This window comes from Lathamus discolor, chromosome 3 (genome assembly GCF_037157495.1).
Source record: "Lathamus discolor isolate bLatDis1 chromosome 3, bLatDis1.hap1, whole genome shotgun sequence".
NCBI classification, from domain to species: Eukaryota; Metazoa; Chordata; class Aves; order Psittaciformes; family Psittacidae; genus Lathamus; species Lathamus discolor.
In genome coordinates this window covers 63,539,437-63,562,178 of record NC_088886.1, presented here as the reverse complement: position 1 = coordinate 63,562,178, position 22,742 = coordinate 63,539,437, and positions in this window count along the sequence as shown.

Sequence of the window (22,742 nt, the reverse complement as noted above, 5' to 3'; positions counted from 1 at the left end):
GGATGCCAAACCTTTAAAAGCTGCAGAAAGTACAAACACCAGAACTGAGGGATTTTGGAGTTGCCAGTGTTGAATAAGAAGTAATGAGCAGTGCTGCTAATTGCAAAAGCCAGGGGTGTGTAGTAAGTGGGCAGGCAAGGTGAGGGAGGGGAAGGCTGGTCTGACCTGTGCTGGGGTTCCATGCCACCCTAAGCAACCAGCTTCTGTGCTGAGCACAGAGCTCCTCCTCCACGTCAGCAAGGCCATAGAATCCCAGACTGGTTTGGGTTGGAAGGGACCTTAAGATCATCCAGTTCCAACCCTCTGCCGTGGGCAGGAGCACCTCCCACTCAACCATGTCACCCAAGGCTCTGGCCAACCTGGCCTTGAACACTGCCAGGGATGGAGCATTCACAACTTCCTTGGGCAACCCATTGTTTGTACAGTGTAGAATCCCAGAACCATCAGTGTTGGCAGGACCCTCTGTAGATCACCCAGTCCAACCCCTGCCAAGGCAGGGCCACCCAGAGCAGGGCACACAGGAACGTGTCCAGGCAGGTTTGGGATGGCTCCAGAAAGGGAGACTCCACAACCCCCCTGGGCAGCCTGTGCCAGGGCTCTGACACCCTCACGTAAAGAAGCTCTTCCTCATGTTAAGGTGGAAGTTGTTGTGTGTTAGTTTATGGTCATTGCTCCTCGTGTTGTTGCAGGAAAGAATAAGGCAAGTCTTTACAGGCTCCATCTGAAACATCTGAAGTCAAAGAAGCTTTTGTTGTTAACGTAGGCTTGGAGATCCCTGGGCAGGTACTTCAGCAGGTTGTTGTGGACACCACATAATCTCTGTGTACCCTGGTTCCCTAGCTGTCAAATTAGAACAGACAAACCAGGAAATCAAAGGAAAGTGTTTTGAAAAGCATTCATCCGGGAAGCACTCCGGGCAGTTAAGGAGAAAACTCATGCAGTGTTTCCTGCTATTCAGTGAAGTCTTGAGCCACGACTTGAAAGAAAGAGTTAAAACACTGTTCACTGAGCTGTGCAAAGGAAAGTGTGTAAGGAGACGCCTGTCAATGTATGCGAAGACATTTATATACTAAGACATTTTACTATATATACATTTACTAAATGCATACGAAGACATTTTCGTGTTCTCTCGTAAGAGCCCCAGAGTCTAAAATTCAGAGGGAAGTGTAGGTTTGGGCTTTACGCAGAGCTGAGCGCACACATTTTGGCAAAGCTTTTGCTGGACTTCTATGGACCAGCCACCAGAGGGAGATGGGATGTGCTTGTCCTGGATGCTCGCTGATGACAGAGTGCGGTTTAAGTTAAAATAGACGGTTTCCGTGGTTTTACAATAACAGCTGGCCCTGGTACGAGAACCCCAGGCTTCTTTCCCTTCCAACCCTTTGTAAACCGGCCCTGCCCTGCGGCTGTTTGCTGTGCCCTGCTCTGTGCCTCTGGAGATCCTGGTGTTTCTCCTATGGGCTGCCTTCCTTGCAGGCTGCTACCAGCCATTGCCCATGTGCTGGTCACCTCCAGGCTCTGCAAGGCATGGGCTGGGGTTCCCTGTGGTGCAGGTTCCTCTCATCCAGATCCAAATCTACAGCTCTTCCCAACTTTTTGTCCTTTACAGTTGCTCTCCAGTGTCCTCGCAGCTCCCATGTCCTCTGGTTACCCTCTGGTACCAGATACTGAAAAAGAGTAAATATCAATATTAATTTTCTATTCTGTCCTCCGTCGTTTGTGCATCAATGATAAGGCAAGTGTAACTAGTTTGATTTCTGACTTTACGTATGTGATGGATGAGTTTTCTTTCCTGGTTTTGTCTGTATTTCACTGTTTCTATGTGTTGTGCCAGAGGCCTACAGGTTTTCTGAATCAAGTACCTACAACCCATCTAATGCCTGAGTTTTTCAATATCTGTATTTAAATTCAGGCATTATCCTTGTGAGGCAATAACAAAACTCATCAAAGATGAGAATTCCAGACAGCACACATCAGAGATGATAAATAAAGGACAGCTAGTCAAAGAAAGCATAAAACTGATGTACTGTAGGCTTGGATATTAAAGCTGTCATCTGGATCATACTGAAGTTTCAAAGTTTTACCGTTCTCTTGGGTTCTTTATTTCTGTTTGAGAGAAAGCTCACAAGATGCTTTAATTGGATTTTTTCTTATTATAGTGTTTTATTAGCTTGTTAATCAAGCTTAAGAAGACATATTTTTAGATTCCTTGCTGGCAGTGCTTATCTCTCGTGCTTTCTATTTGAAGTACCAATCTGGAAGGAAAAGGTATTCATTGTCCTTGGCTCTAGGAAAATATGCATTACGTTTAACAGTGATTTGGAGTTTAAGGACCCATGATAAAACAAAACAGGAGACTGTTCTGCCATCACTTCCACCTGTCCTCCCCACCCTCTACCTAAATTGTCCCTAATCTCTATCAAAAGGGCCCAGGATGCAAATCCAAATGGGATTTTCCAGTGGGGTTTCCAGCACCTCTCCCTCTGCAGTGTTTAGCAACAAGAGCTTTATACAGACCCAGGAATTTGTTCCTCATTTTCTGCTGTAGGACTAGAGCCGGCTTGAAACACTTTGATTGTGCTATTCAGAGGTACTGCAAGTAGCATAAATACAGAGCTATGCTTGCTATAGGGGATTTACAGGTGCAGATACTGGTTATTCTTTGTTTCAATGTGTTATTGTGCACATGTATGATGACAGGCTCTGGAGTGCCTGGGATTTTTACACATTTAACCACAGATATTTGGATGCTGGAGAGGGACTCTTCATCAGGGACTGCAGTGATAGGACAAGGGGTGATGGGTTCAAGCTGAAACAGGGGAAGTTCAGGTTAGATCTCAGGCAGAAGCTGTTCCCTGTGAGGGTGCTGAGGCGCTGGCACAGGGTGCCCAGAGAAGCTGTGGCTGCCCCATCCCTGGCAGTGTGCAAGGCCAGGTTGGACACAGGGGCTTGGAGCAACCTGCTCCAGTGCAAGGTGTCCCTGCCCATGGCAGGGGTTGGAACTGGATGAGCTTTATGATCCCTTCCAACCCAAACCAGTCTGGGATTCTGGGATTCTTCCCTTAACCTGTGGAATTAGATCTTGGAATAATTAAGAGTCAATATGTCAGAAGTTGTTATGCCATGAATATTATTACCCCCCTTTTTTTAAAGAAATAGCTATTGCACTGAGACAATAGTGGGCAATACTTGGCTAAATAAATTAGAGCATTTTTTTAAATGTGTATTTTTCTAGATGCCTGTACAATCTCCATGAAATACTCAGCCTTTCTAGGCCCTCCTACTCAGGACCACCAATTCACGTATGCCAGGGCTGAGCTGCAGTCACCTCCAACTTTTATTTATTCACTTAAGCCCAAAAAGCTATTTTGTATGACAGAAACGTCAATATTATTCCTACTTGCATTTCCCCTTTTCCTTTGGTTAGAGTGTTGATCCTAGCTCATAATCCCTTCCAGAGCTGCTTTTTCTTGAACAAATTAAATTTACAAACACTGAAGCAGAACCAAGCTATTCCTTCACTCTCATGTGCAGCCTGCATGTGATCCCTTTAGGCTACAATCCCACTTGGAATGCTTAATGTTGACTTGTCGAGTTTCACCAACTGCACAGTGATACGGACAGGATTAAATCTTGTTTTATTCCATCGGCTCCCTAGGCAGGCAGAAGCAGGGTATGGAGGGCTCCTGGTATTTGACTCTGTTCCACCACTGCAGTGCAAATAATCAGCATATTAGTGAATGTGCTGACATTGGGCACCTTGACTCAAAGAGGACATTTTTCTAGGACTGAAATGCGTTGTCAAGTAGAGTTCTTGTTCAGGGTTGTGTAGTGTGTAAGCAGAAGGCATTATGTTTATGCTCAGAAGACAGCTTGATGGTAAATTAAAGGCTGACCTTCATATCATACCATTTATTAGAGCAAGCTTTATAGTAAGCTTCATGTTGTGGTTCAAAATAAGGCTAACTTTGTGTTCCATGGCTGAACTACCAAAGGAGTTAGAGCATTAAAGCTCTCAGATCGGTTGTGAGCTGGTTAGCTTTTTGGTTGAAAGGTGACTGTTAAGCTCTTCTATAAGTTGGGAAGGTGCTTTAACTGGAATATTGTACAATGATTTCTCTGTCAGACAGTGGATATCCTCCAAGCTGATTTTCTTTCAGAGACTATCAGACTGTCTTTGCTTTCTGACTGCCCAAAGGAAATTACAATGTAGGGTACTCATAATCGTGTTATCTCTTTTATAGCTGCAGATCATTTTTATGACACTGTAGATATACAAAGCCCTGATCGATATCGAGAGATGTGCTATCCTTTTAAGTGATGTGACTCTGCCAAATTTCAGACATGAAAATGTTCCAGGTGAAGCGTTATTGGGTTTCATAATTTTTACAATATCTAAAAACAGTTGCCAAGCTTCATTGGATATGAAAGCATCGATTTTTTTCCTTTTTAATACTTTGCACTGTTGTCAGATTGAGTCCATCTGTTCTAATCTTGCATTGTCTCTTCTGCTGAAGGAATGGTTTCACGTTTCCAAATAATTGCTGCTGTCCTTGCTTTGTGATGAATAGCATATTTAGCAATCTGTCCTTCATGCCATGAAATACTAGAGTATCTCCTAGGCACAAAGTATGCAACCAATATATTAATATTTAACATACCTTTAAAGGCTTATTGAATCCATTTGATATATGAATCCACATTCTTTCTATTTTTAATTTCCCTGATGCCTCATTTGGGAGCTCTGAACTTTAGGTAGAAGGAAACAGATTAATACTGTACCTCAGTGAACCTGTTTATCAATGACCAGGTGTGGTTCTGGTTGTTAAATAACTGGAAAGAAGAGACAGTGACTGATAGGAATGTTATTCATTTACCAAAGTCTGTTTATAATGCATCGAAATGGAACGATTCTCAGGTTTAGCTCTTGCAGTGTAATGAACAGGTTCAGAAAGTACTGTGCAAACCTGTGATCATTGGTTTATCTTTTTTTAGGCTGTTGTTAGACTTTTGAGATTTGCTTCATAAGGATTTAGCAATCTTTTGTTGTTCACACATGCTTTCAGTGACCCAGTTAATCAAGGATGGGTAGGTGAGCCTACATAAACCAATCCAGGTTTATGTGCTGCTGTTTGAATTAACCCTCCCTACTCACAATGTTTAATAGATTTCCTATCTTTTTAGACAGAAACTTTGTGTACCTCTTGCCTTAGTTCAGTACAAGGATGACTAATAAGAAATTTTTTCATGTAAAAGGTGTTTTCAGTCCTCTGTAACTAAAGACATAAAATTAGGATCTACATGGGACCTAATTAACATTTTAATACTTATTGATAGAAAATTATATGTGGATAGTAATTCATAACACACATAGAAAATTCATTCTACAGCTATACTGCCACTGAATCTCTCACTTCTATCTTGTGTCACTGAGCTCTTTCATAAAACTGTACTGCTAATTGTAAAGGACAGTGCTTAAAACCTGCCCCTTTGTGTTCTCCAGAGATCAGAAAATGTAAAAAAAAACCCCAAACATCACTGTAATGCAGAAAAGAAGGAATGGTCATGGGGAGTGGATTATGACCCAGAGGAAAGAATGTGAACAACGTGGCTGCGGAGAGGAATTTGAATGATGTATGTGGAACTGCCAACCTGAGAATCGCAGCTGAAGGAAGTGAGCCAGCAGTCTAACTACAATCAATATCCAGGTTAAGCAAACAATGAGAGTCTGCTGGAGTTGGAAGGAAATCTGCAGGGTCTGATAGTGTCTTCAGGTGTTAATTCTGAATTTGCTTCATGGATCCCTTTCTTGCCATTTACACAGACAGTAACTTATTTCTTTTGCAGCCTATCAGGCTCAGTTTATGAAGACCTGTTGTTAAGTCCTTGCAAACAGATGATGCATGACAGTTAGGAGTGGAGGTTGGTTTAGAAACCTGGAAACTGCTGAGACACGTGACTGACCAAAAGAACAATGTGTGTTATCACACAATATTATTAGCTAGAGAAGCAGGCTTATGAATAAGTAAAAAATACAAAGGGGTAATATTAGGGAACTTTGTGAGTGCTGGGCTTTGCCCAGCATAGTAGACATCAATCCTACGATGGAAACAGCTGTGTTTACAACATTTTAGGATAGTTTCGTTGTCAAATATTAACATGTGGGAAAGCCCTTGTGTGAAAACTTGGCAGTTGGTCCAACAGAAGATTCTTCTTCTCCATGCAGTATTTGCTACAAAATTGCTAAAACAGCTCAAAATAGTTTCAACACCATTAAAAGGGATGCCTCCTGTACCCAAAAAAAGAGCTGAGATTGATTTCTACATGAAAGAATAGTTTTTACATTTTGGCTTGATCTCCTACCCCTTACTTAGGCAAAGCATCTTGGCAAACTGATAGCATACATACATATGAAACTGATAGTGGAGTAGACAGCTGTTCTACTAATATCCCCTTATTTTATATATAACCCCATACCAAGTATCTTTATGCTTTAAAAATATCAGTTGCTACTACTTGACAAGTAAATTGTTGGAGGGTGTTCGTTTCCCTGTGCCTGGACCTGACGAAATGCAATGAACCAGCTACTGCCTGTTCTGCCACCACTGCATATCTTGCTTAGGATTAGCTAAGACATCTGGTGTATCTAGTGGGAATCCTGTTTAGTGAATGTGTAAGGTGTGGCATGAGCACACAGGAGAGTAGACTTCATTTATTTTGTAGCCCAAATCTGATATCTTCTTAGAATGATGTGTTTGTACCGTGTACAGTTTTGGAGGCTCTTTGTCTTCAAAACTGAGAAGTATTTGTCTCCAAATGCTAAGAAGAACCGTTGCAAAATTCTAGAAAAGAATAGCAGAGGAAACAATGTGAATTTCAAGACTTTATGTCAAGATGACTTTGTCAGCTCTGGTGAGACCCCACTTGAATCCACCGAGATGGGTTTGTCAAGGGAATTGCAGCAGCCGGAGGGAAAAGCAACAGGCTGGAGCAGTTCTTCAGGAGTATAGTTAGGTGCTGTAATTAGCAGAAGGATTTTAATTCATCTGGGTAAAAATTGAATTTCAGGAAACAGTGATTGAGATGTTTGCATTCACATAAACTGAGCTGTACCGGCAAAATGTGGGTTTTCAGAAGGATTACAAGAACACAGTGTAAAAACATATAGAATGGGATGTGGTCATCAGAAAAGAGAATTGCATGTTAATTTATGAGGCAGGTTAAAATAAGAAGCAACAATAGTTGTAGCTATGTTGTTTGCACTTCATAATCAGGGGTTGATGGTTAGAAAAATGCTATTAATCTGGAAGGTATTGTAGGGTTGGGTTTGGTTACTAAAGGGGATCTTTTTAAAGCATTTTGTGTTTTGACATTTTGTGCATGGTTAAAGCTTTAAGTACTCCCAGGAGTTGTGACCATACAGGTGGGCAGCCCCACGTATGGAAGTATGTAACTTCTTCAGCAGAGCTTGGAGAACATATGCTAATAATACTGCTTATTTCTGCTGGTAAGAGCTGCCAGTTTTTCACTTCATCGATAAAAGACTGATTTCATTTAAGTCATGGTTAAAGAACTTCTGATGTGTGATTCAGATAGTATTAAATGACAGGAGTAAAACAAATAGGTGTATAACTGAGGATTTCAAAGCTTGAGACTCTACAGGTGTGAATGATTAAATCAGTCTACCACAGAAGCTCAGAAACTCAAACGTGGAGGAGGTCTGGAACTTTCTTACTCAAAAGGTAGCAAACTATGTGGAGTTAATATCCAGAACAAAGAAGGAAACATTGTAGTGAAAAACCTAACTGGAGGAAAGGCCACTTTGTTAAAAATGAACCAGGAGAATGAAAACAAATTGCAGAAAGGACTGACAGGCCAAGAAATCTATGCAAAAGAAGCACAGGACTAAGGTGGACTGAACAAAAGTCAAGCAGAGTTAGACCTTGCACTGGATATTAAACATGATAAAATTACCCAGCCTTAAGCAAGCAGTTTCAGAAACAAACCACGAAGAAGAATATGGGGTCACTGCTCAGAGATTAAATGTGTGACCCTAAAAAGAAGAAAATCCTTTATTCTCTCTTCAGGAAATGCTGCTGCTGACCGTGGTGGGAAATGGAGGTTACTTTATAGGAAGGAGTGCACAGGCTTTAAAATCAAGATCGTTGCAACTGGTGCACAAGTAAAACACAAGCAATTAGTGAAGGGTGGCAATCAGGTTTCATGACCAGAAGGAGACAAGCTCTTGAGAGAGATTATGAAGGACACATTTGAGTCTACAAAGGTTTTCCCATAAGAATGAAGTCCCCTAGATGAATGTCAAGTTTGGTCCTGGAAGGCAAGTGCTTTATACCTCTTAACACTAAGCATCAATTAAGATGTAATTTGCAACTTAAATTGATTTTCAAATTGCATTTAAGCAGTGATGCTGCAAATGAGGTGAGAAATCACAACAGGCCTTTCCCAATAGGTTCCTTCATAAAGGAGTTTCCTTCTTGACCACCAGAACTAACCAGCAGCCTGACAAAAAAGCATTCCAAATACCACCTTTTCTGTACTACATCTACAGGGAGTGCAAGAAAAATAGGTTCAACCCAGATATCAAGGGTAAGTCACTTACATTTCATATCCTCTGCTCTTCCCCACCCTTTGGGATTGTCTGTTGGACTGAGGTTTGAGCAGTTCTTCCCAGAACTGAGATGAGGAGGTGGTGGGCAGTTTTACAACATAGGCCATCTTAGTATTAAATTAGTGCTTAGAGTGCTTATACTGTTCCAGGTAGTGCTGGAAGAGGGCTGTGCAATGAATAATAAGTTTAGGCAATGCTGATAAATTAAAATAAAACCTGGCTTTAGAAGTTGCTCAGAGGAGCTTGTTTCATCTTGAAGTCTTCCCAGTATTAAATAGGAAATCATTGGGAATGCCTAACATCTTTTGTAAGAATGTAGTTCAGATACACTCCTCAAACGGGCTCATATCATTAGAGGGGCAATTGTGTCATCTCTGGTAGAATTACTCCACACCATTGGTATTTCTTGGCAGACTTGACATGTTTTCATGTGGTCTTACCACTGCCTAAGCATTCTTCCATAGCAAGCTTCTCTCCCAGCAAAGAGCAAACTCTCAGCTCTGATCTTTTAGGTCTGCAAAGGAATCCATGTTATTTTGCCAAAGGGCTCTGGAGCAGAGCAGTGGAAAGCTGCTGATGCAGTAGTATAGCCTTTCCGAGAGGGCTAGATTGTTTGCAACTGGGCAAAAATGCTGCTAAATCAAACTTTCTCTCATAATTCCAGGCAAAGGCGTGGCTGGCTGCTGAGTAAAATGTGCTAGAATGTACTGTGTAATGACTGAGTAGACTGGTGCTGTTAGCAGTGATCATTCAGACCCCATAGTAAACACCTGGCAGAACCAGGGAACTGTGGGCTTTCATATTTGGTGAGGGATTGGAGGGCTTAGTATGCACAGGCATGTTTAAAGCAGCGGTGAAAATGTTTACCTGGAGTCAGTTTGTCTTCTTTTGGAAGTGTAAAAAGCTTGGATTTCCCATTTACCAGGATAAGCGGTAGTTGTGAGTAATGACTTTAAGGACCCCGCTTGCAGCACTGTGTGCAGTGCTGGTGTTCTCAACATAAGAAGGACATGGAGCTGTTGGAGCAAGTCCAGAGGAGGCCACAAGGATGATCACGGGCTGAGGCAGCAACGTGGGGGCTGTTCAGCCTGGAGAAGAGAAGCTGTGTGGAGACCTCAGAGCAGCTTCCAGTGTCTGAAGGGGGCTACAAGGATGCTGGAGAGGGACTCTTCATCAGGGCCTGTAGCAACAGGACAAGGGGTGATGGGTTCAGACCGAAACAGAGGAAGTTCAGGTTAGATCTAAGGCAGAAGGTGTTAACTTTATTCTTTACTTTTTCACTTCTAATATGTGTTTTTTCATGCCTTTTAGAAAAGCTTGGCTATCAGTTTAAAGGATGTTCATGATAACAGGCAGGCAAGGGCTGGGTGAGCTCTTCTTTTATTCTTATGTGCAGTATCTTGGGTATTCGAAGGGCTCTTTAGTGATCCCTTCCTCTAAGAAGCTCAAATAATTCTTGGTATTTTATTAATCTGTCAGAGCAGGGGTTGCTTCTGAATTTATCTTGGTATTTCTGTCTGAAACAGCTGTGCAGCCTATGCTTCAAATTGCCAGCATTAAATCAACATAGTTTTCCTCCTCATTCTTCATCAATTTGTCATCTAGATAAGCCCACTACCTGCACTAGCAATCTTCCATTATTCGCTGTTCTTGCTGGTTTCTTCCATATACTTCCATCAACACCCACAAAGGCTTTTTACTCTCATATATCCTGTCTTTTTCTCTTTAGGTTTTTTTAACTCCACTGCTTAAGACGATGCCTGCAGATAGCTAATGACTCTAAAAATTGAGCATGTCATAATGACTTATTTTGCCAGTGATGCACCTAGGTAGTTTGGACTTTAATCTCTTGAGATCACACAAAGGAAATAAGAGAGTTGTAAGTCAGACATGAAGAAAAAAAACCTCCAAAACCACACAAGAGCAAAAGGCATCTTGATTACTTCTGTTATTTATGGCAACTTTAGCATCATATTTCTTTTCTAATTACTGAAACTGCATACAGTGGGACACGTAAATGAATATACCGTCTCCTGCATTATGCACTGTGCAGTGTCCTTCATGATCAGATTTTTACCCCATGAAATTGACTCATCAGTCAGATTCTTCTGCTTTTTTCACAGATTTGCTTGTCCTTAAATGTGCCTCTGTGACATGTGTATGTGTAACCTCCATAACTGAGATGTTCTCATTTGCATTGTAAAAGAGCAAAGCATTTCTAATGCCAGTATTATAATGAATACTGTATTTAAAAGATCATGCCTCATTTTTCTACGTGCTGTATTGGCAGCAGAGTGCTATAGTCTGTCCTGATATTTCACTGTATAAATTAGACAGCTAAGGAAGGAAGAAGAAAAACAGCAGATAGAGATTAAGTGACCTGTTCCAGATCACAACACACAACTTTGACAGCAGGAGAAGCAAATTCCCAGACCAACCTCCTAAATTTGGAGTCATCAGAAATGGAATCCTCTTTTTTAGGGGAAAAAAAAAAAAGGCAAGGGGTTTGGAATTGGCTTGAATTTTATTTTTATTGTTTTTGTGCTTCTCTACAGCAATAGTTTTAACAGTGGCTGCTTTTCAGAAACTGCTGTTCCCAGCTGTCATTTCAGTCATGTTTATCTAAAATGGAAACAAAATGAAACCCCCAATTTTTACATAGGAAGAAAGACATTTCAGGGACTTGCTGCTTTTCCTCCATTAGAGCACAAGCACAAGTTGAAAAGGGGCATATGTTTTTCAATGTGTAACCTCCATGTGTGGGCATGTTGGATACTAAAAAAAGACCCGCTAGACTTCTTTACAAGGAGTAGATTTATTTGCAAAGGGAAAGATTAGCAAAATCACCAAAACACCTGAAGACCAAATAAATCAGAACTAAAACAAATGGGAGACTCCTCTAGAAATACCTGTAATCATGCAAGGTGTTTGCAAATAAATGCTTTAGAAGAGATGTTTCTTCTTTCAAATCAGACAGAAGCTGCTGATTCCCTCTGCTTCCCTATTGCTTCTTGCGGGTGCCCCAGGCTTTTTCCTCTAGTGCAGCTGTGCTCCACTGAAATAAATGGCACTTCCTGGGGACTACATCTTTAGTTACTGGTACAGAAGTCATCGTAATGCACACCGAGATATTTCAACAATGCTTTCAAATGGCTCTTAAAACACAACACTGCATAATAAAATCACAACTGCATGGTTGCAGATAGAGCTACCCGTGACACAGCTACCTACATATTATTGCCTTCAAAGAGCAACCTCTAGAGAAACTGCAGGGGAGCAAGGAAAGGTATAAAATCCCCCAGACACTCACTGCTGTCTGTCTTTTCTTCCCAGGTCCTTCCCAGTTTTTGGGTTTGGTTTACAGTCTCCAAAGTACTGAGTTTTCATCACTCAACTCATTTGCCTAGCACCCCAGGGAATAATAATAATAAGTGTGACATCTGGAAAAGCAGATTCAAGGTAAGCAGATGTCTTCAAGAAGATGCCAGTTATTTCCCAGAGAGTCATGGAATGGTTTGGATTGGAAAGGACCTTAACATCATCCAGTTCCAACCCCCTACAATGGGCAGGGACACCTTTCACTAGAGCAGGTTGCTGTTCTGCAGCATCAAAATCTAGAGGATAAAGAAAAAAGTAAACAGCATTGAAGAATTGTAGCAAGTAATCCCCTTCTCTTCCCGAGTATCCACCAGTAAATACCAAAAATGAAACACATGTAAGTTGGTTTTAAGTGCTGTAGTGTGAGGTGTCCCTGCCTGTGGCAGGGGGTTGGAACTGGATGAGCTTTAAGGTCCCTTCCAACCCAAACCAATCTGGGATTGTGTGGTTCTGTGACATGGTGGATTTATCTGGCAAGAGCTTTGGAGCTCTCAAGGCTCTTGACCTCGAAACTGTTTCAGGATTCCTCACATAACCCAAAATACTCGTGTGTCTAAGGAAGGACCCTGTGTATCAAGGCATCAAGATTTCCAGTAAGGAGCAATGCGCACCTCTTGGGGCAAGTAAATAAGGACTTCAAGTACTGCTGGGTGCTTGGAAACTGAGCCCTGCAGCAGCTAACAGCATCTAGCCCTGTGCTTTGCTTTTTTTTTTTTTTTCAGATATTTGTGGGTTTGGTTTTGGTCATTAGCTTATTCTGCCCTTAAATACCATTTGCAGCTTGTCACTTTTCTCATTTGAGGACCTGTGTGTCATCCTGGACCCATGAAGTTCTACCTCTAATATCAACAGTATTTCAAATGGACCCTGTATACTCTTAAAAAAAGTTAGAATTTAAGATCTAAAGAGAAGAAGTTCAGGTTAGATCTAAGGCATAAGTTCTTTCCTGTGAGAGTGCAGTGCTGGTGTCCTCAACAACAGGAGGACATGGAGCTGTTGGAGCAAGTGCAGAGGAGGCCACGAAGATGCTCAAGGGCTGGAGCAGCTCCCGTATGGCGACAGGCTGAGAAGACTGGGGCTGTTGAGCCTGGAGAAGAGAAGCTGCTTGGAGACCTCAGAACAGCTTCCAGTGTCTGAAGGGGGCTGCAAGGATGCAGAGAGGGACTCTTCATCAGGGACTGTAATGGTAGGACAAGGGGTGATGGGTTCACACTGAAACAAGGGAAGTTCAGGTTAGATTCCAGGCAGAAGCTGTTCCCTGTGAGGGTGCTGAGGCACTGGCACAGGGTGCCCAGAGAAGCTGTGGCTGCCCCATCCCTGGCAGTGTTCAAGGCCAGGTTGGACACAGGGGCTTGAAGCAACCTGATCTAGTGGAACCCCCATGGCAAGGGGTTGGAACTGGATGAGCTTTAGGGTCCCTTCCACCCCAAACCAGGCTGGGATTCTGGGATTCTATGATCTTTCCAGTGACAGCCATGACTGCCTTGTTTAATGTCAGGTTTCTAGAAGATCCTTGCCTAGCCAGTGCTGTTTAGCCATCTGTCCCTTAAAGAGAAAAGGAGACACAGGTCTTATGTTTGAGTTACACAGTCTCCAGCTGGAAACATTGCCTATTATATTCTTTATCACATTTTTTACAGAGTATGTGGCACCTGCTTGAGTATACCAACACCACGTATTTGTATTGTTTTGTTTGTATAGTGCCTGACATTTGCCCAGTAATGGATAATCAACTCTTTCTGAAATGTCTTATTTTTGCAATACAGTTTCAGTGTCTTTTTGTATTTTGTACCATTTATTTTTCTATAAGGACTGTTGAAACTCATAGTAAGCGCTTTGACACTCTTGTTTGTCAGGCAGTTTAGTTGGGAACAAGTATGGTTATCTTGAAGATATTTCCAGCATGGCATTTGTGAAAACAAAGCCTTTGTCTCTGCACTAGTTGAGAAAATCAGTGATTGAAATCTGAGTCGTATGCTGCTTTGATAGAAAGTATATTCTGGGTTTGTTTTCTGCTTGGGGAGGAATCGGCTTTCAGCTCGAGTGGTCATGTATTCTCCATCTGTATTTTGTTTCTGGGAGGTTGTTCTACAAGCCTACAGAGTAGTGTTACAGGATAAAAACCTCCTGAACACTTCCTAAATACCTTTACATGTATAGATATGTAGATATGCCGGATTAGAATGTTCGTAATTTAAAGGATTTTGATTTCCTTATATTTTGGAGAGGATTTTGGAGTGTCAGGAAGAAAAAGTCTGTGTTTAAATTCATCTGATTCTTTGCATTAGTGTAAGGAAATTCTCATAAATATGTCTAGGAAAAGTAGTCTCCTTTGATTCTTCAGTAGCTTAAAGGCATCACTTAATGTCATCCGTTTATATATATATGTGTGTGGTTTGAATACAAACACTGAAGATTAACATGGTTGGGACACTTAAAAGCTGATGGAAAAGGGACAGTGGACAGTTATTAAAATTCAGCATAATTGAGACTAGAGGTGCAAGCAACTGCTCTTAATATTGGCAGCTAATTATTGTGCCTAATTGTCTTGTGATGATTTGTGTCGTATCAAAAAGATGTGATTTTGCAGATGAAGCTTCCTATGGAGCTATCAAATTTCTATCGTTCCCATTCCTGAAATAATCAAATGACACCTTCTTATATTTAGCTAGAGAGACCAAAGTGCTTTTCACATGCAGTGCTGCGCTTAGCACAAAAACAAATGCTAATGTGACTATCGGTACAGGACCAAACTTTATCTGAGATCTGGGGTGTTGCCATGGCAATTCCAATTGTTGGGGAAAAAAAAATCCCTTTTGTGCTTCATTCTGACATTATATTGCAAAATGATGATTAGGAAGAAACATGCAACCCAAAAGGGGGGAAAATATCATCTCTTTTTGAAGGTGTAAAACACACTTTCTACCCCATTTACTTCTTGTGGGAACACTGAGTGTGTGCCCAGATTGTTGCCAGTTGTATTTTTTGCAGATGCATTTTTAGTTCTCAAATTGACATAATAACACTGACTGTTATTTCTCCTAACTGTAATAATCAACATAATAAGGATCTTTGAGGCATAGATCCCATTTCCTATGCAACATAGCAATTTCTAGTATCCTATACTGTGACCTGGACCTCCTGCGCTTAACGATACTGCCTATGTTAGTTGAAGCATAGCTAAAATACAAAACTTGCCTATGTTTTTTATATAGATCAACTATATGATCTATGTATAGTATAACTAGAATAGCTCATAATAGCCAATAGATCAGTCATTTCTGTTTCTAGTTAAAAAGTTGTTTTCTACCAATACATCTCACTGGGAGAAAATTGATGTGGCTATTACCTATTCCTTGCTAAATCAATATACAGCAAGCTTTAAGTAAAAAAGCCCACATAGTACTTTTTAAAAAAAGGAAAAAGAATGAAGGGATAAAGTTAACAAAAGGCTACAATTCCCACTGAAGTTTATTGTGCATTCTCTCCTGTACGAAATGCATCAAATGGGAAACATTTCCAGAAGAGTACTAATGCTTGCAGTGCTGCATTGCTGCTTTATAAATAAATCATTGTCCTTTCTCTATTGATCACAGGAACAATCCAGTGGAAGAATGCTGACTTAGTGCAGCCCTGCTCAGGAGTGCTGGACTGAGGGAAAAAGCTGGGTAAGTGGGACCCAGCAGCAGGGAGTAGGGAAAACCCCATGCTGGTTAGAGATCAGGGCTGGTGCATCAAATCCAGCCCTTCATTTCTTTCTTACCTCCAAAGAAGCTTATTTTGATGTCATTAGTCAGGGGGAATATGACAATACCTGTTGTAATTACTAGATGCTGAAGACCTGTGCGTAATGTGTTTGAAATTTTTGTAGCACATGCTCAAAAAGACCTATTCTGAATGAAATCCAGTCTTTTAATGATCCTAATTGTGGCATTTGTTTGTCAAGAAATAAGGCTCGAGTCTTCCAGGAATAAGTTTGAATGAGTAGATTCTTGGAAATAGTACTGCACTCCTGTGATTTGGGCTGGAATCTGGATTGTATTTGGTTATCTCAAAGGTCATGGCTTGCCAGTTTGACAGTTTGGAATGTTGGCTTTGTCAGGATTGCTGGTATTGGGCCACAGGGCTTTTCTGGGAAGAGAAGGAACCTGTTTAGTGAGGAGTGGAGAAATACTGTCTGGTTTGCATGTCTGGCCATTATGATCAGTGTTGGATCTCAGAGGCATATACCTTCTAAAACATGGCTTTCACTGGAGCCTGTGCTAGGTGTCTGTATGAAGACTGTACATTCATACAATGCTGTCACCCAGAACTTCCACCTAGTTCCAGAATACAAACTTCTTCTTTTTCATGTAATATGATTTCCTGCTAGAGGGCTCAGCCGATGGCAGGTCATTCAGGGCCACGGTGATGCAGAGCTTTTAGGGCATGTTGTCATCACATCAGGATTTTTCTGTTTCCCGTTAATTATGAATGCTTTCAGGATGCAGGCCTGTAAGATGTAATTATTTATTCCCCTGGGAGTTTTGTCTAGTGTCGCATTCAGAGGCAGCACAAACTCCCTATACTCTCACCCAGCGCTGTTAGCTGTCTGATAGGAAGCAAAGTATTAGCCAGCTTTCTGGAATACAAGAGAGCAGAACAGCTCCGTGTGAGGGACTGCGGACCTGAATGCATGAACTGATCTAAATCACTTCAGTCGTGCAGGGTTGTTGTTCCCTGTTTGCTGATGGTGAGGTGAGGCTATGGACCCATCAGCACTGCGCACAGTCGGCGGCAAAATATCCCCCGTCTTAAACTATAAATCTGGACCGAAAGCACTACAGGGAACAAATGTGGAGGCAAAGAAAGAGTTTAAACGTAGCGCTGTTGCTAACATAGCAGAAAGCACCCCTGGCACAGCCTATTGGACTGGCAGCGGATGGGCTTTTCCTTTCTTCTCCCAGTGTCCATGTATCATTCCATTCATGCCTTCTGCTCATATGCTGAAATGTTCGTCATTAACATGGACATCATGAACCGTGAAGTGTTTTGTTATGTGGGATAATGCAATCTGTTAAACAGGCAACCAACAAACCCGGTGGTTATTACTTGTCCCTTGGACCATCTCTCTCCCAGCTAAGGCAGAGTCTGGCCACTGACCACTAGATGACACTGTTGTATAAGGCCATATTCGGTATCATGGCTTAGACAATAACTAATTTACTTAGAGAACATGTATGTGTATAATTAGGAGTCATCAATGTCTTTCTTTTAAAAGAAAATAAGTTTACCATATCTAATTAGATATTTCTTGTAAGATGGATTTCACTCTAATTGGGTAAAGCTATGCTACTGGTTTGAAATACAGCAAAGGATATACTTGTATTCACTTTCACTGTTTCCATATTTTTTCCCAGTCCTTACAATAAATGGATCTGATTACACCCTTTAAATCGATGTTCTCTCAAACTCTCAACTCAGACTCTCAAACATGACGACAGAAATGATCTGTCGTCAGGAGTTCTACTGCCCTTGTTTTCAGCACGTGAGGTTTGTTAGTGATAGCTCTCTTAATCTCAGTCTCTTTCACCATCCTCCCAGACTGTGGTCTGGAATCTGCATGTTCTTCCCATCCAAACTGATCTATTTAAAGAGCCAACAACTGCCACCACGCACCACTCTAGCTTGACCATGACAGCGCAGGCTTTCCAGCAGCAGTGAGCTCAGCAATCCCCAGTTGATGAACGAGAGCTCCAAGATGTCTGGTGTGTGTGTCTTTAAAAGCTCAGGTTTCCTATAGTGAGTGTTGCCAGTGGAGGATCCAGCTTCTGCACATGTCAGACTAAATCCAGTTTACATAAAAATTGAATTCGGTGCTTTTTGGTAGGGAAAATTAATGTCTTCAAGCTTCTGTGTGACTTCGGAAGGCACTGGCTAGCCAGTGCCACACCCAGCACGGACAAGGATTACACCCCTTCCCAAATGAATTTCATAGAATCCTGGAATCCAAGGTTGGAGGGGGCCTCAAGCATCATCTGGTCCAACCTTTCTGGGCAAAGCATGACCCAGCCTAGATGTGCAGCATGCTGTCCAGCCAGATCTTAAGTGTCCAGCATGGATGAATCCTCCACTTCGGTGGGGAGATCATTCCAGTGGCTGATTGTTCTCATTGGGAAATGTTTCCCTCCAGTGTCCAGCCAGAATCTCCCCAGGAGTAACTTGTACTGATCACCCCTCATCTTTTCCGTGGGACTCCCTGTAAAAAGGGAGTCTCCATCTTCTTTGTAGCCCCCCTTTAAATACTGGAACACTGTGATAAGGTCTCACCTGAGCCTTCTTTTCTCTGGTGATGCCAGGCTGGGATACCCACCGCATCAACATTGTGAGTGTTCCCATCACTCTATTCCGCCAGCTATCTGACATAGGAGCCACCCACAACTCTGTTTCCCAGTGATGACCAGAACTTGTCTATCAATTCTTGATGGCATCTTTTAAATGGATTTAAATTTTCTTCTGAAAAAGTCATTTTAGAATAATATTCAAACCATGCTTTATGACTACATTATACCTCAGAAATAGCTTGTCTGACTCTCCCAGTGGTGCAGGGCTTTCTCTGCTATCCCTATATCTCATATACAAAATGATGAGCTATTATACAAAAGTCGTATCTCTGTCTTATTTATTGAAGTGCTGGTTCACTAAATAAAGGTTCTCAACAATGATTTGAGCTGGTTGAAAACCCGCTTGAAAATTCTGTATTTCAGGAAAAGGTTTTCCACGAGCTCTATTTCTGAAGCTAAAGTACTTCAATTCCCAATGACCAAACCCATTAAAATACAAATTAGCCTAAAGAAACAGATGAATTACAATGGTGTATTTGCATATCATATTTTGGTGTGAATATAACAGTGTCTTCATGTAGACTAACAGCTCCTGCAATCTTCACAGCCCCATAGTTGAGTAAATGACTGTGGGGCAAATGAAGAAGCAAAGAGGACAAGGATGAATATTATTTATACTGAATAGGAGAGAATAGTGCAGGATTTTGTGGTCTGAATTGAAAGCTGTGTTAAACCAGTTTCCTCCACCAAAGGAGGAATCAATCCTTCCTTAGCTAATCACTTAACATAGGAGGTATATGCACGTCTCCATATTCTACTAATAGAAGGGGGTTTAAGGAAATGGCATGTTTTGATTGTCTTTTCAGAATTGTAGGTAATCAGAGATTATTGCAACAAGGGTGAATGTGATATAAGAAAGAATGGTGGAGAGTGATCAGGCTGGATAGAATCAGAATGCCTTATCTCAAGGGAATGAAACGATCCACCTGAGGAAAGACCTTTGCATCCCCGAAAGGCAGCACCAGAAATTTCTCATAAAGTTTGACCTGTTGTTCTGTAAGTAATATAGCAGAGCCTCCACTACAGAGTATCTTGTCAATTCCTTTTAATAAATGAAGCTGAACTGATGCAGCAGCCTGTGTACTTTCTCTGATCTGTACCAATTCTCTGCTCTCTGCCTTCATGTGTGTTTCCATGAATTCCTGATGCACTTGGCCACTGAGTTTGCTGTGACTTCAAAGCCAAACCTTTCCCTTTGCCTTGTATAAAACATGCCCAGAAGCTGGGTACTGAAGAAAATAAGTAGGGAGAAGAATATTGATTTTAGATGTTAGGATAATCTAAGAAAAATGGTTCAAAAACAGAAAAGGGGGAGGAGTGAAGCCGCTTTCTTTTCTATTTTGGATTTTTTATCTTGCTTATTTGTTGCCAACATTTTCCAGCAAATTCTGTTGTAGAAAAGCGACTGGCTCTATATAAATGCAAACACTAACTGGGTATGATGCAGCTGTAACTTCTAGAAGGTGCTGTGGTATTAAAAGGTATAATCTTAAGAAGACGTTGTTCTATATCCCTTCAGCTTCCCAGGGGAAATGATGAAGAACAAATAGGTCGCTCTTCAAGAATTGATGGACATCAGGCTCACCAGTGGCTTTTTGGCATCATAGTGCACAAACTTGATTAGCTGTAATGTGATTGTTAGCTTTTGAGATGCAACTCAGTGTGTGTTGACGAAGTAACAGTAGGGAGATGGTTGAAAGAGCCAAGTAGTCCCAGATTTATGCCCTTTTGAAAAGTGACTAAGACATTTTGAATCCTATAGGTCAATAGACCTTTATACTTCTAAATCACCTCAAATATCTTTGAAAATGTGACCTTTAATCCAGTCCCATCTTTCCAAACAGCTTCAGGGGTCATCCTAGAATTTCCAGAGAGATTTGGAGGCAAATCAAATGAGGAGCTGCTGAGTTCAGCTTCAAACGGAGACAGAATAAATCACAATATGTGAAGAAAAGAAAGTTCTGGGACTAAAGCTTTTCCAAACAGTGGGATTTTTACTGTATTATCATATCCCATGAGTTCTTCATTCACATGAGACCTTGAAACATATCAGCACTCTAACTAAGTGTGACTATTGCTACTCTTTAGGAAAATGTTTCAATAACTCATTGACCTGCAACTGTTTAAATTTATTGTCTCAACCATCTTCCTCCTTTGTCTTGATTTTGTAAATCTTTTCATAAATGAAAGCATCTTTAATATTCAAATTTCTAGCGTTTGAAACCAGCCTGAAATAGATCATTTCATGAGAGTTTGATAAACTTCATTTCAACTGAATCCAAGGAAATGAGGGGAAAAAAGTCTTGCAGATGAATGCTTTTTAAGGGATTGGGAGGAAGAGACACCATTATGTAAAGGAATGTTTAGTATCACAGCATATAAATAGCTGGAGCTGATGGCAGAACAATAACTTCAAAAGATCACAGATTAGTCTCAAATCTTAATAAAAAAAGGGAGCTGGATTTATTCCATTCTGAAGAGAAGAAAGGATCCGGCTGAATTCTCTTCTTCTTTGGGCACATCTCAGACATGCTTAACTTTTGATTTCCGTGTTTTTAATCCTGATTTGCACTAATAAAAACTAGGTGCAAATGAGCGCTGATGAGTCTGTAGTGAAGTTAAAGGAATAGTCAAAAATGTCTATGAATATTCATTTCAATTCAGAAATGAGCTCCAAATTGATCATGTCTATGGCGCTTTGTGAGTTTGCTCGCTCTGAGCATACAAGGACTTGAAATTCTCTTTCATGAATATTTGCCAAAGCAAATTTTCAATTAGACTTTTTGGATACTTGCAGAAAATACATTTTTGGTGATCTATGTAATTGTGAGATTTGGATTTCCAATCGTGAGGCCTGGTATTTGGGATCTATTCCATGGGACTGCATTCCTGATGGACCTTAGGACGGTTTTTGCTTTGGAGAACCTTTACCTTTGAACTGCAGAATTCATCACGAAGCAGAACCAAATTAGAAGATACAGGAAAATAAGAAACTGTGCAGATTGCCATTTTCTACTTGAGGAATACTGTTTTTTAGTGTACTGGACATTGTACTTCAGCAGAAAGTGAATCTTAGAGGCCAGTTTCTCCTCATTTGTCCTGACAGGAGATTGTTGCTGGCAAGTTCAGTGGCTATGTCCAAGCAGAATTAACAAAGTGGGTGGGGTTTTTCTTTAACCATTTAAGGCACAAGAATTGTGATAGAAATCTATGGCTAATAGTTAGAAAAAGCCCTGTATACGCAATGGACCTCCAAACTCATTGGAACTCGGAAATGTGTGTTTTCATACAGGAAGCTAACTTCACTTAAGACACACTAACTCTACTAAGATGTTGGTATAAAACAGTTCTCATGGTATATAAAATTTCAGCATGATCTTGAGCATGGATTAAGGAAGACCTGAAGCTGAAAAGAATATTCTTACTAAGGATGATGATAGAAATAGTCCAGTAAATCTTCCGTAGCAGGGGAAGAAACCAACTACAGTGGGCAAGGTGGGAGGGTGAGATGTGTCCTGCTTGACACATGTACAGGTGAACAGCCCGGCTGAGGTTTTACCTGCAATTGCCAGCCCACTGTGCTGCTGATCTCAGGGGCAGGGAGCAGGAGAGGTCCTTATCCATAACTGCAGCCTAGAAATATGCTCTTGAAGTTTAGTTTAGTTTTTGTTTTGTAAGCGCATCCAATGCTGTGCCCAAGGAGCAAGGGATGGGACAAGAGGAAATGGCCTCAAGTTGCACCAGGGCAGGTTTGGATGGAGCTGAGGAACAATTCCTTCCCCAATGCTCAGGCATTGGAACAGGCTGCCCAGGGCAGGGCTGGAGTCACCATCCCTGCAAGTGTGCACACACCGTGGAGACGAGGCCTCAGTGCCATGGGTCAGTGGTGGCCTTGGCAGGGCTGAGGAATGGTTGGACTGGATGAGCTTAAAGGGCTTTTCCAATGCCACTGACTCCAGGATACTAAGAGTCTAACCACTTATTTTGCTGGACCAAATATGTCTGGATTTCACCTTTTACTTTCCCCAGACCCTACGTCTGATTCAGGTCACTTGGTTACTTGGGGATCAAAGAACTGAAGTACATGCTAGTGCACAGGTATTCCCTCAGAGCAGAGGAGTGGTTTCTCACCTAGTTATTAGAGTCAGCTTGACTGCAGGTAACAGGCAGTGCTGGGTCATTCTCCTTTTGCAGACATAGCCAGTGCCTCTAACAAGCAGCAGGTGAGGGGGAGATTGTTTATGATATTTAAGGTGCTCTAAGAGGGTCAAAAAGAAATCAGATCAGGTTTCTGAAACCAAGACAACTAAATTATTCAGCATGAGCAGTCTTTGCTTGCAAAGGTGCTGAGT